Source organism: Sinocyclocheilus rhinocerous, unplaced genomic scaffold, assembly GCF_001515625.1.
Source record: "Sinocyclocheilus rhinocerous isolate Xijiao unplaced genomic scaffold, SAMN03320098_v1.1 scaffold120, whole genome shotgun sequence".
Lineage (NCBI taxonomy): Eukaryota > Metazoa > Chordata > Actinopteri > Cypriniformes > Cyprinidae > Sinocyclocheilus > Sinocyclocheilus rhinocerous.
In genome coordinates, this window is record NW_015657486.1 from 160267 (window position 1) to 171071 (window position 10805).

The following is a 10805-nucleotide window of genomic DNA, read 5'->3' on the forward strand; positions in this document are numbered from 1 at the left end:
GATAGGACAATATTTGACCGGGATACAACTATTTGAAAATCTGGAATCTGAGGGTGCAAAAAAATCTAAATATTGAGAAAATCATCTTTAAAGTTGTTCAAATGAAGTTCTTAGCAATGCATATTACTAATCAAAAATGAAGTTGTGATATATTTACGATAGGAAATTTACAAAATATATTCATGGAACATGATCTTTACTTAATATCCTAATGATTTTTGTCATAAAAGAAAAATCAATAATTTTGACCCATACAATTTTATTGTTGGCTATTGCTACAAATATACCCCAGCGACTTAAGACTGCTTTTGTGCTCCAGGGTCACATATTAGGTCATGTTATGTTGAAATTAACATTATCTAAGATTCATAAATGCTGTAGATGTAGCAGATGCTTTTATTCAAATTGACTTACAAAAGAGGAATACAAGAAGTGATTGTTAATAATGTTAATAAATGCAACATCATTGTGAAGCACATTGAGAATAATGGAAATGGCAGAACAAAACTCTAACGTGAAACATGCAAAAGGCTTCATTTTCTTTATGAAAATATAATTTTGTGCAGTGAAATGTGATCTGGGTGTGTTTTTGTGAGATTCACCCAAACTGTAGTTTGCCTGGTTACTCGCTCCGCCACTGACGATAAACAAAACTGTGGACTTTCAAACAGTTGCAAATTGGATAATGGTTTCTGCCTTTTGACTCTCATAAGCCTGTTTGCTTCTGCTAGTCCTGTTTGTTTTTGTTAACCAAGCGAATTCAGCAGCTCGACTTTGCCACATCAGGACTCGAGGAAACACACCATATGTGCTCCGTTTCATGGTTTACACTAGAAACCATGAAAGGAACTTCTGAAAAAATCAGCTTCAGTAGTATTTGTATCATTTGTACTCCAATTATTACCATTAATACCATGCTTTGTACACACTTTGAACTGGGAAACAGAATCAGCTTATTAAATGGATACTGTGTATCCTAAAGTAGTCAAAATTATAACATTATAGTGTTAGAATACTACTTGTTTTTTGTACCTTTCTGGAGGACGAGGAAAAATAGACACGTCATAAAACACTAATTATTATAATTCAGCATCACTGTTATTTGTTATTATGGATACCACATTAAATGTTATGATCAAAATGTGTTGTACATAATGTTTGATATTAAGGTATTAATTTGATTCACATGTCTTTTCTAAAAAAAAATATGAGTGCAAAACGTTGGGATGTTTGCGTACGACAAACGCAGCCAATCAGAGGCCACCTTTGAACTGCGGTCTGAAGCCCTGAGCCAATAGGATCGCTTCTTCCGTTTTTAAATGTTTTTGGTTTTCTATGAGGATGGATGGAGTTCAAAGGTGCAGCGTTTGTTCAGATGATGCTGTGTTTGCCGGACTGTCTGTGATTTTAACGGAAGGAACTTGCTGGTTTCATAATGTGGCATGTGCATAATGAGTGCAAAAAGTGAAACGTTGGGATGTTTGCGTACGACAAACGCAGCCAATCAGAGGCCACCTTTGAACTGCGGTCTGAAGCCCTGAGCCAATAGGATCGCTTCTTCCGTTTTTAAATGTTTTTGGTTTTCTATGAGGATGGATGGAGTTCAAAGGTGCAGCGTTTGTTCAGATGATGCTGTGTTTGCCGGACTGTCTGTGATTTTAACGGAAGGAACTTGCTGGTTTCATAATGTGGCATGTGCATGGACTTGATAATGACAAAACATGTTAAATAAAGTGTTCTTTTGGCTGTTTTCACCTCTTCTTTTCTCGACACGTTCGCGTGTGTGCTGTAGTTCCACTGAAATGAGAAGGTTACGCAGGAGAGTGCTGTAGTTTTGCACAAAGCGCTTTGGCTAACAGCGTCCAGCACTGCTTTAAAATGTTTCTCGAGATGTTTGCTTATTTGTTTGTTTTCAATGATTTTGAGAATAAATCATCTGCCATCAGTCATGAGTCTCTGTCAGCGTCGAGAAACATTCAGAGTTTAAGAGTGGGAACCTGTTTAGTTTGTGTGTGAATTTGAACTGAACTGAAAGAGGATGTTGAATTGAAATTATAATCACAGGAGGAGGAAATTTCTGAATTCCACTTAAAAAAAATAAACACCCTTTTTTTTTTGTAAGATCTATTAATAAAATTTGAAATTTGTATGGTATGAGCTACAACCTTGTGTACTAATAATAAGCTTGTTTCAGAAAACTTCATAATGCATTAACTGGCTTTAATTCATTTTATGGTCCATAAAACTCCATAAAACATTTTATATCATACAAAAAATTTATTGTATTACTTAATTACTTAAATGTTACTTTATGTATATTTATAACAATAAATTATAGAAAATATTACATATATATATATATATATATATATATATTACTTATTTATATACATTATTATTATACATAGAAAATAATATTTAAAATAAAAAAATACTATAAAATACTTCACTTACATTTGTTTAAACTAAATATATTTTAAAACTAAATACAATGAATTATTACAAAAAACATCTACAGTTTTTGACATCTTTTTATTATATAAAATGTTTATGGGTACTTCACACTGAAAAATACAATTGGAAATTTTTTTTTTTAACTTAATATTAACTTTTATGAACCATGACATGAATCAAAGCTGTTTAAAATCAATGCATCAAGTTTTCTGACACAAACGTATTATTGGTACACAAAGTTGTAGCACCATACAACTTACACATTTTATTAATACATCCAAAAGATACTTTTGTTGTATACGTTTTCTATTATATAAAATGTGTATGGGTAATTCATATTGAAAAATGAAGTGTATTATTTACTTTAAAACTGTACTTAATTTTTTTTAACTTTATGTCAATTCTGCGTCCTGTTTGCAGCTCAGTTCCACTTCTATTCTGAATTCTGCTCGACTCTCTACAGACTGCAGTCATTCTAGTCTTAGTGATGGAGTTTTACACATGCCTTAGTCAACACACTCCTAACGAACACAAGATATCCTACCAGTGTGTGTGTGTGTGTGTGTTGATTCAGATCTCACTCACTCCTGTACTTCTGATGACACTGGTTCTGCTCTGAATTTTTTTTTTTTAACTTAATATTAACTTTTATGAACCATGACATGAATCAAAGCTGTTTAAAATCAATGCATCAAGTTTTCTGACACAAACGTATTATTGGTACACAAAGTTGTAGCACCATACAACTTACACATTTTATTAATACATCCAAAAGATACTTTTGTTGTATACGTTTTCTATTATATAAAATGTGTATGGGTAATTCATATTGAAAAATGAAGTGTATTATTTACTTTAAAACTGTACTTAATTTTTTTTAACTTTATGTCAATTCTGCGTCCTGTTTGCAGCTCAGTTCCACTTCTATTCTGAATTCTGCTCGACTCTCTACAGACTGCAGTCATTCTAGTCTTAGTGATGGAGTTTTACACATGCCTTAGTCAACACACTCCTAACGAACACAAGATATCCTACCAGTGTGTGTGTGTGTGTGTGTTGATTCAGATCTCACTCACTCCTGTACTTCTGATGACACTGGTTCTGCTCTTTCCATTTTCTCTTCTGCATCTCTGGGTGCTGTACTTGCTTTTCCCCACTGTACAAACAGGAACAAACTTTTGGAAAAAAAGAGAAAAAAATCTAAGGTCTGTATTTGTATATACACGTGTCTGAACAACTATAAATAATAATTAAATAAATAAAAAAATACATTGCTTGGCTGGTTTATTGTGCTTGTTTAGTCGGGGCAAGTTGTCACACTCCTAGGAATATTTCTCAGGGTAGAATTATAATTGTTTATATTTTTGGTGTAGACACAAACATTAAAGTTTTGACTGCAAAATAGCTTTTGAATATTTTTATTACATTAATGACCATGAAAAAATACATTGACCTCAGTCAATGTGACTGTTAATTTGAGAATATGATTGTTTGACATAAAACTATCTATCAATGAAATGTATGAAATAGCAAAATAGGAAAAGTTGATATATACTGTAACATAAAGAGCACTGTAATGATCTCCATTAGGACACTTTCAGACTGACAGATTCAAGTGATTCACTTTGAGTCACTTCAGCTCAATGAAAAGATCACAAATCATCTTATTAATGCATTATATGAAGGAAAAAGCATTGAATTGTCTAAATACATTCTCAATACTTTTCATGACGTGAATAATAGACCATTTGGTTCATGCTCCATATATGCCACACTTTCAAGAAAATGGCTTTTTTACATTTTCTCATTTCGTTTGAAAAGGTTACCATTGAAAAATGAATCACTGTGGGCTCATTTTGATGAGGCCTGTATAAATGTGAACAATGGATACTGATAAAGACTAAAAGAAATGCTCCCGCTGGAATCATTTAGTCAGAAAAGCATGAAGAAAAACTGCACAGTAAGCTTGCATATTAATTTTAACAAAAGCAAAATGAAGTAGAACTGATTTTATTGAAGCTTATTAAAATGTAATAATGGGGACATGAAAATGTCTGATATTTCAAGAAAAAAGCTACAAATAAATTCATGCTTTGTTAAAGTTATTATGCATTACACACTAAAGGTATTAAAGTAGGCAAGGCAATTGCATTCATATATCACAAAGATCATCTAAAGTGCTTTACTGTACATAAAAGTGATTAAACAATTCATCGTAATAAAAGGTACATAGTAATACAAATTAAATTCAGTAATAAATTGATACAGTGCAATCATCAGGACACTGCAAAGTTGATAATGCCACATACCATCTAATGCTTATATTTAAGGCAAGACACAACATTGTTTTTTCATGCATTGGTCAGTTTTAAAATGTTGGGCTATTTGGCTTTTCATAACATGTTTAGGGGAAAGAAAACATCCAAAATACACATTTATATGTCTATTTTAATGTGCTTTATCTATTTGCGTCTGCAGATTTCTATTACATTAAAGGCCGTTTTCTCAAAATGAGTTTGTTTCTCCACTTCAGCAGCACTTGCATGCACCAAAATTTACAGTTTTATTCCTATCTATATTCTGAAGATTTGTACAGAAGGATTTGCTCATATATCATTCAACTTTAGTTTTATTATGACACTAACTATTTGCATCTGTATATTTCAATAAAGGCCATTTTGTCAAATTGAGTGTGTTTCTCCACTTCAGCAGCACTTACATACACCAAAATATACAGCTTTATTCCTATCTATATTCTGAAGATTTTTACAGAAGGGTTTGTTCATATATCATTCACCTTGAGTTTATTTTTGTACTTTATTGCGTTTGTAGATTTCAATTACAATACCTATCTTCAATGGCTGTTTTCTCAAAATGAGTTAACACTTAATGAGTCAATTAACACCAAAATGTACAGTTTTATTTCTATCGATGTTTTAAAGATTTTTACAGAAGGGTTTGGTCATATATCATTCAGCTTTAGTTTTATTATGACACTTTATCTATTTGCCTCTGTATATTTCAACTACAATAAAGGCTGTTTTCTCAAAATGAGTTTTATCTCCACTTCAGCAGCACTTACATACACCAAAATTTACTGTTTTATTCCTAAATATATTCTGAAGATTTTTACAGAAGGGTTTGGTCATAAATCATTCACCTTAAAGGGGTCATATGATGCTGCTAAAAAGAACATTATTTTGTGTATTTGGTGTAATGAAATGTGTTTATGCGGTTAAGGTTTAAAAAACACAATTTTCCACATACTGTACATTATTGTTTCTCCTCTATGCCCCGCCTTTCTGAAACGCGTCGATTTTTACAAAGCTCATCGGTCTGAAAAAGCGAGGTGTGCTGTGATTGGCCAGCTATCCAGTGCATTGTGATTGGCCGAATACCTCAAACGTGAGACGGAAATGTTACGCCCCTCACCATACTGTGAGGGGCGTAATTCAACGTCCGGCCGGAGCGATGATTCAAAAACATTAAAACCCATTATAAATGAGGCATTCGTTGCATCCAGTGGGGACATAATTAAGGATTATAATGACTTATACTGTCTTTTTACGCGTTGCGTTGCATCGCGCAGCGTAAACATAAAACCATGTCTGCATTTGTGATCAGAGAAATGACAAACAACAAGCCCTACACTGCCCAAAAAACTCGCTTTAAATATAAAAAATAAAGGACGTTTTCTCAAAATAAGTTTTATCTCCACTTCAGCAGCACTTACATACACCAAAATTTACAGTTTTATTCCTGTCTATATTCTGGAGATTTTTACTGAAGGGTTTGTTTTGATATCATTCATCTCGTATTTATTATTGTACTTTATCTATTTGCGTCTGTACATTTAAATAAAAATACGTATCTTTAAAGGCCATTGTCTTAAAATTATTTTTTCCCCACTTCAGCAGCACTTACATACACCAAAATTTACAGTTTTATTCCTAAATATATTCTGAAGATTTTTACAGAAGGGTTTGGTCATATATCATTCACCTTAAGTTTATTATTGCACTTTATCTATTTGCGTCTGTAGATTTCAATTACAATACGCATACTTAATGGACGTTTTCTCAAAATGAGTTTTATCTCCACTTCAGCAGCACTTACAAAAATATACAGCTTTATTTCTATCTATATTCTGAAGATTTTATAGAAGGGTTTGTTCATTTATCACTCGCCTGGTTTTTTACAACGTTTTATTCCAAAACACAGTGAAATTTCCTTTCTTCTGTCTATTGACAGTATTTTCTAATTTATAAAGTGATAAAAAGAGAAATCAAAAATTCCTTCTAGAAAAACCATTGACTCTAATATGTCAACAAAATCAAACAAGAATTTTGAACCAATGTTCAGATTTCTGTCCTGCACATTCATGCAAATTTTGGCGTATTTAATTAGATAATGCCTTGTTTGCATATTTAAACATAACATTTCAGAAAACTTGCAATACAAAAATGTCATCAATCAACTGGGAAAAAATGGTGATATCAATTAGATTTTTTTTTTTACCCTATTCCCCTAGAGAAAAATAAATATACTAATATGTATTTGAAATACATTTATTATGTACTAAGTAAACTACAAATACATTTTGATATTTATGTACTTAATAATAAAAATATACCCTGCAATTGTATACTTTTAGTATACTAAACATGCTATACTTAAAAATCTGCTAAACTGGAATAACTATGTTTGTACTTAATGCGCTTTAATTATGCTGAAGTAGTGCTGAGGTCCAACTAAAGACAACTGAAGTATATTCTATTGTGCTAAACTGGAACTATTGCAAATGTACTTCAGGTACACTTTAAATATCTTGCATTTAAAGACCGATATTATTCAAAGATCACACAGTCCTCATCAATAGTGACATTAAAACACATTTTAGGCTTAATATTGAAATGTGCATTGTACGCAGGTAGTTTATCAGTTTTATATCAGTAAGTCTCGAGCGATATGTCAGTAAATATGTTAATAGATTTGAACTGTACTTAGTAAGAACTAAATGTATTTTATAAATATATAACTTTTTTACTAGGCTCACCTGGGGTGTTTTGCCTCATAGGATGCCTAGGATGCCCATTTTCCACAAGTTGATATGATTCTTTAGGGTCTTAATGAAAAGTCTGTAACATAGTTTGGTTAAAATTTCTCAATGGTAGTGTAAAAAACCTTTTTTACCTGGTCAAAAACAGCTCTTTTCAGATCAAGCCGTTTTTGTAGCATTAGTGGTTTTTGGATATTTTACATATTGTGCCTTTAATTACTCTCCCTCATGTCGTTCCAAACCCGTAAGACCTCTGGTCATCTTCGGAACACAAATTAAAATATTTTTGATGAAATCTGAAAGCTCTCTGGCCCTCCATAAACAGCAAGTGTCCTAACACAACCAACATCCAGAAACGTAGCAAGGACATCGGTAATATAATCCATGTGACATCAGGGGTTCAACCGTAATTTTACGAAGCTACGAGAATACTTCTCGTGCGCAAAAGAAAAAGAAAAAAAAACGACTTTATTCAACAATTCGCCTCCTCCGCATCACCTTAATGACAGAATTTTCATTTTTGGGTGAACTATCCCTTTAATTTCAATCCCAAACATTCAGTTTAATGCAATTATTTGTTTATTTATAATTATTGCATTTAAAAAGTGAAATGCAATCATTTTGAATTAATTAACATTTATTATAATTATAAATTTAATGAATTTTAATTTTAATTCAAGATGACTGCATGTCACTTAAAAAAAAATGAAATAGTTGCAATAAACAAAAAATTCAAAAAACATTTGGGATTGTAATAAACGCACAGAGATTGAATGCTCAATGCTAAGAAAAACAGAATGAAATTCAAAATTCATTAAAATTCATTAAATGTATGTTCATTAACCTAACAGTTATTTTAGTATAACTGAGATACTATTATATTTTTATAGATTTTTGAATGAATTTTCATCGTTGTATATTCTATTGTCATTTTATTTATTTTTTTACTTTTAGTAATCATGTTTTGTTTTCGTTTTCGTTACTACATAACGTTAAACTTTTTTATTAGGGTTTTTTTATGTCTATATAGTTATGTCTCAGTTTTAGTTATTTTAGAACATCAAGTTCAACCAAATGTTTTTTATGGTGAAATTTGTAAGCATTTGAATTTAACTAATGATCTGTTAAGCGTTATATAATGTTTGTTAATGATTTGTTAATGAAGCACAGAGTAAATGTCCTATAGTTTCAGAAGGGTAGTTGTTGTGGCTCTACACTGCAAAAAATACTTGTTTTCCAGCACGAATGTCTAAACATTCTTAAATCAAGATGCATTTACTTCAGATGCAAAACGATGGTAGGCAGATATAGATATTAGGTCTTGTTTTCTGAAAATTATTATGACTAAATTTTCTTGGTATTTTTTACTTTTTTTAAAGTGCAAATATCTAAATATTCTTAAATCAAGACACATTTAGTTGAGATGCACAATTCAAGTATTAAGTCTAATTTTCTGAGGAAAAAAAGATCAAAATGAAGTAATTTTATACTTTAAAAAATCTTAGAAAAATCAACAATTCAACAGAAAAATTAGTTGTTGTTTTTTTTTCTTCTGACCCCACTGGCAGATTTTTGATATTGCTTTAAGCATAAAGTAACATACTTTTTTATGAAATAATATTTTTTTCAGAAAACAATACTTTATATCTTATGTAACTTTGCGTCTCAAGTAAATGCATTTAGATTTAGGATTGTTTAGATATTTTACAGAAAAACAAGACCAAAATACATGTTTAGAAAATTATTTGTTTGAGGTAAGTTTATTATTCTTATAAACTAATAATGAATAATTATAATAATAATTATTAACTAATAATTATTCATTATTAGATTGGCAGGTTTTTTCTTGTTTTAATTATAAACTCACTTAATTTTGACCCATTTTTCAGAAAACCATTATATGACATAATTTTGTTTCTCAAGACAAAAATACAAAGTAAGAAATACCTTACAGCTTATGTTTTGATATAGGTGTGTGTATATTGTATATTTACACCAGGGTTATTATAGTTAACTAAAATAATAAAATAAAAACTTAAAATGTTAACTGAAAAAAAAAAAAATGTATACGTTTTATTTTATTTTTTTTATTTTATTTCAGCTAGTTCTTGTTTTAGTCATAAACTCAATTTTAACACATTTTTTAGAAAACAAGACTTAATATCTTATTTAATTTCGCTCTTCCACTAAATGTATCTTGATTTAACAATGTTTACATATTTGTACAGGAAAAGAAGACAAAAATGGATTAAAAGTCATTTGTAGTGTAACTAGAAGAACGGCATGGGATCAACACACTAAAGCTCCCAAAGGGCGACTCGACTTCATCAGATAAGAAAGAAGGAAACGCAAAGGAAAGAGAAAAAACAGAGCATTTGCCTGAGCAAATCTTCCATTAGATAATGAAAACGCTCTAACAGGCCACATGAGTGGCAGTAAATTCAGAGCCCACCCTTTCCAGCTATTTGTTCATCTGTTGTCATGGCAGTAATGTGTGTTTGATTACCGACGGCCCGAGTTATAATCAATAGGAATGTGCTTTTCTCTATTCCACATGATCTGGTGGTCAGAAAACACGTCGTTGTGTCCTGGAGCTCCTAATGTCTCTCATGTCTTAATATTGCAGCATGAGGTGAAGCACTTAAGGTGCTCTTGTGCGCTCGCTCTCCGCTGAGCTCTCTGAGTGGCTGCTAATGAATTTTAGAGTGTACTTAAGTAGTTTCCCTCCTTTCATCTGTGCATGTACCTGTGGAGTGCAGGGAGAAGATTTCCATCCACTGTGGAAAACCTGCAGTCGCAACATCACAGTATTCCTAAAACCAATAAAAATGTAAAGATCTGGAAGTAAACATCATTCAGCAACATTCTTAAGAAAACATCACTTTTACTAGTGATACTGTAGCATTTGTGCTGGTTCTACCCGCAAAGGTTTGGGGGTCAGTAGGATTTATAATGTTTTAGTGAAGTCTCTTCTGCTCACCGAGGCTGTATTTATTTGATCAAAAACTGAATATTTATTTGATCAATAAACTGAAATATTATTACAATTTCAAATAGCTCTTTTCTAGGTGAATATGTGTTAAACTGTCATTTATTTCTGTGATCAAAGCAGAATTTTCAGCATCATTACTCCAGTCTTCAGTGTCACATGATCTTCAGAAATCATTCTAACATGCTGAACAGTATTATTTTAGTATCACTTGATACTATATTGTGAATTTTTTACACACACACAGGCACACACACACACACACACACACACACACACACACACACTCTCTCTCACACACAC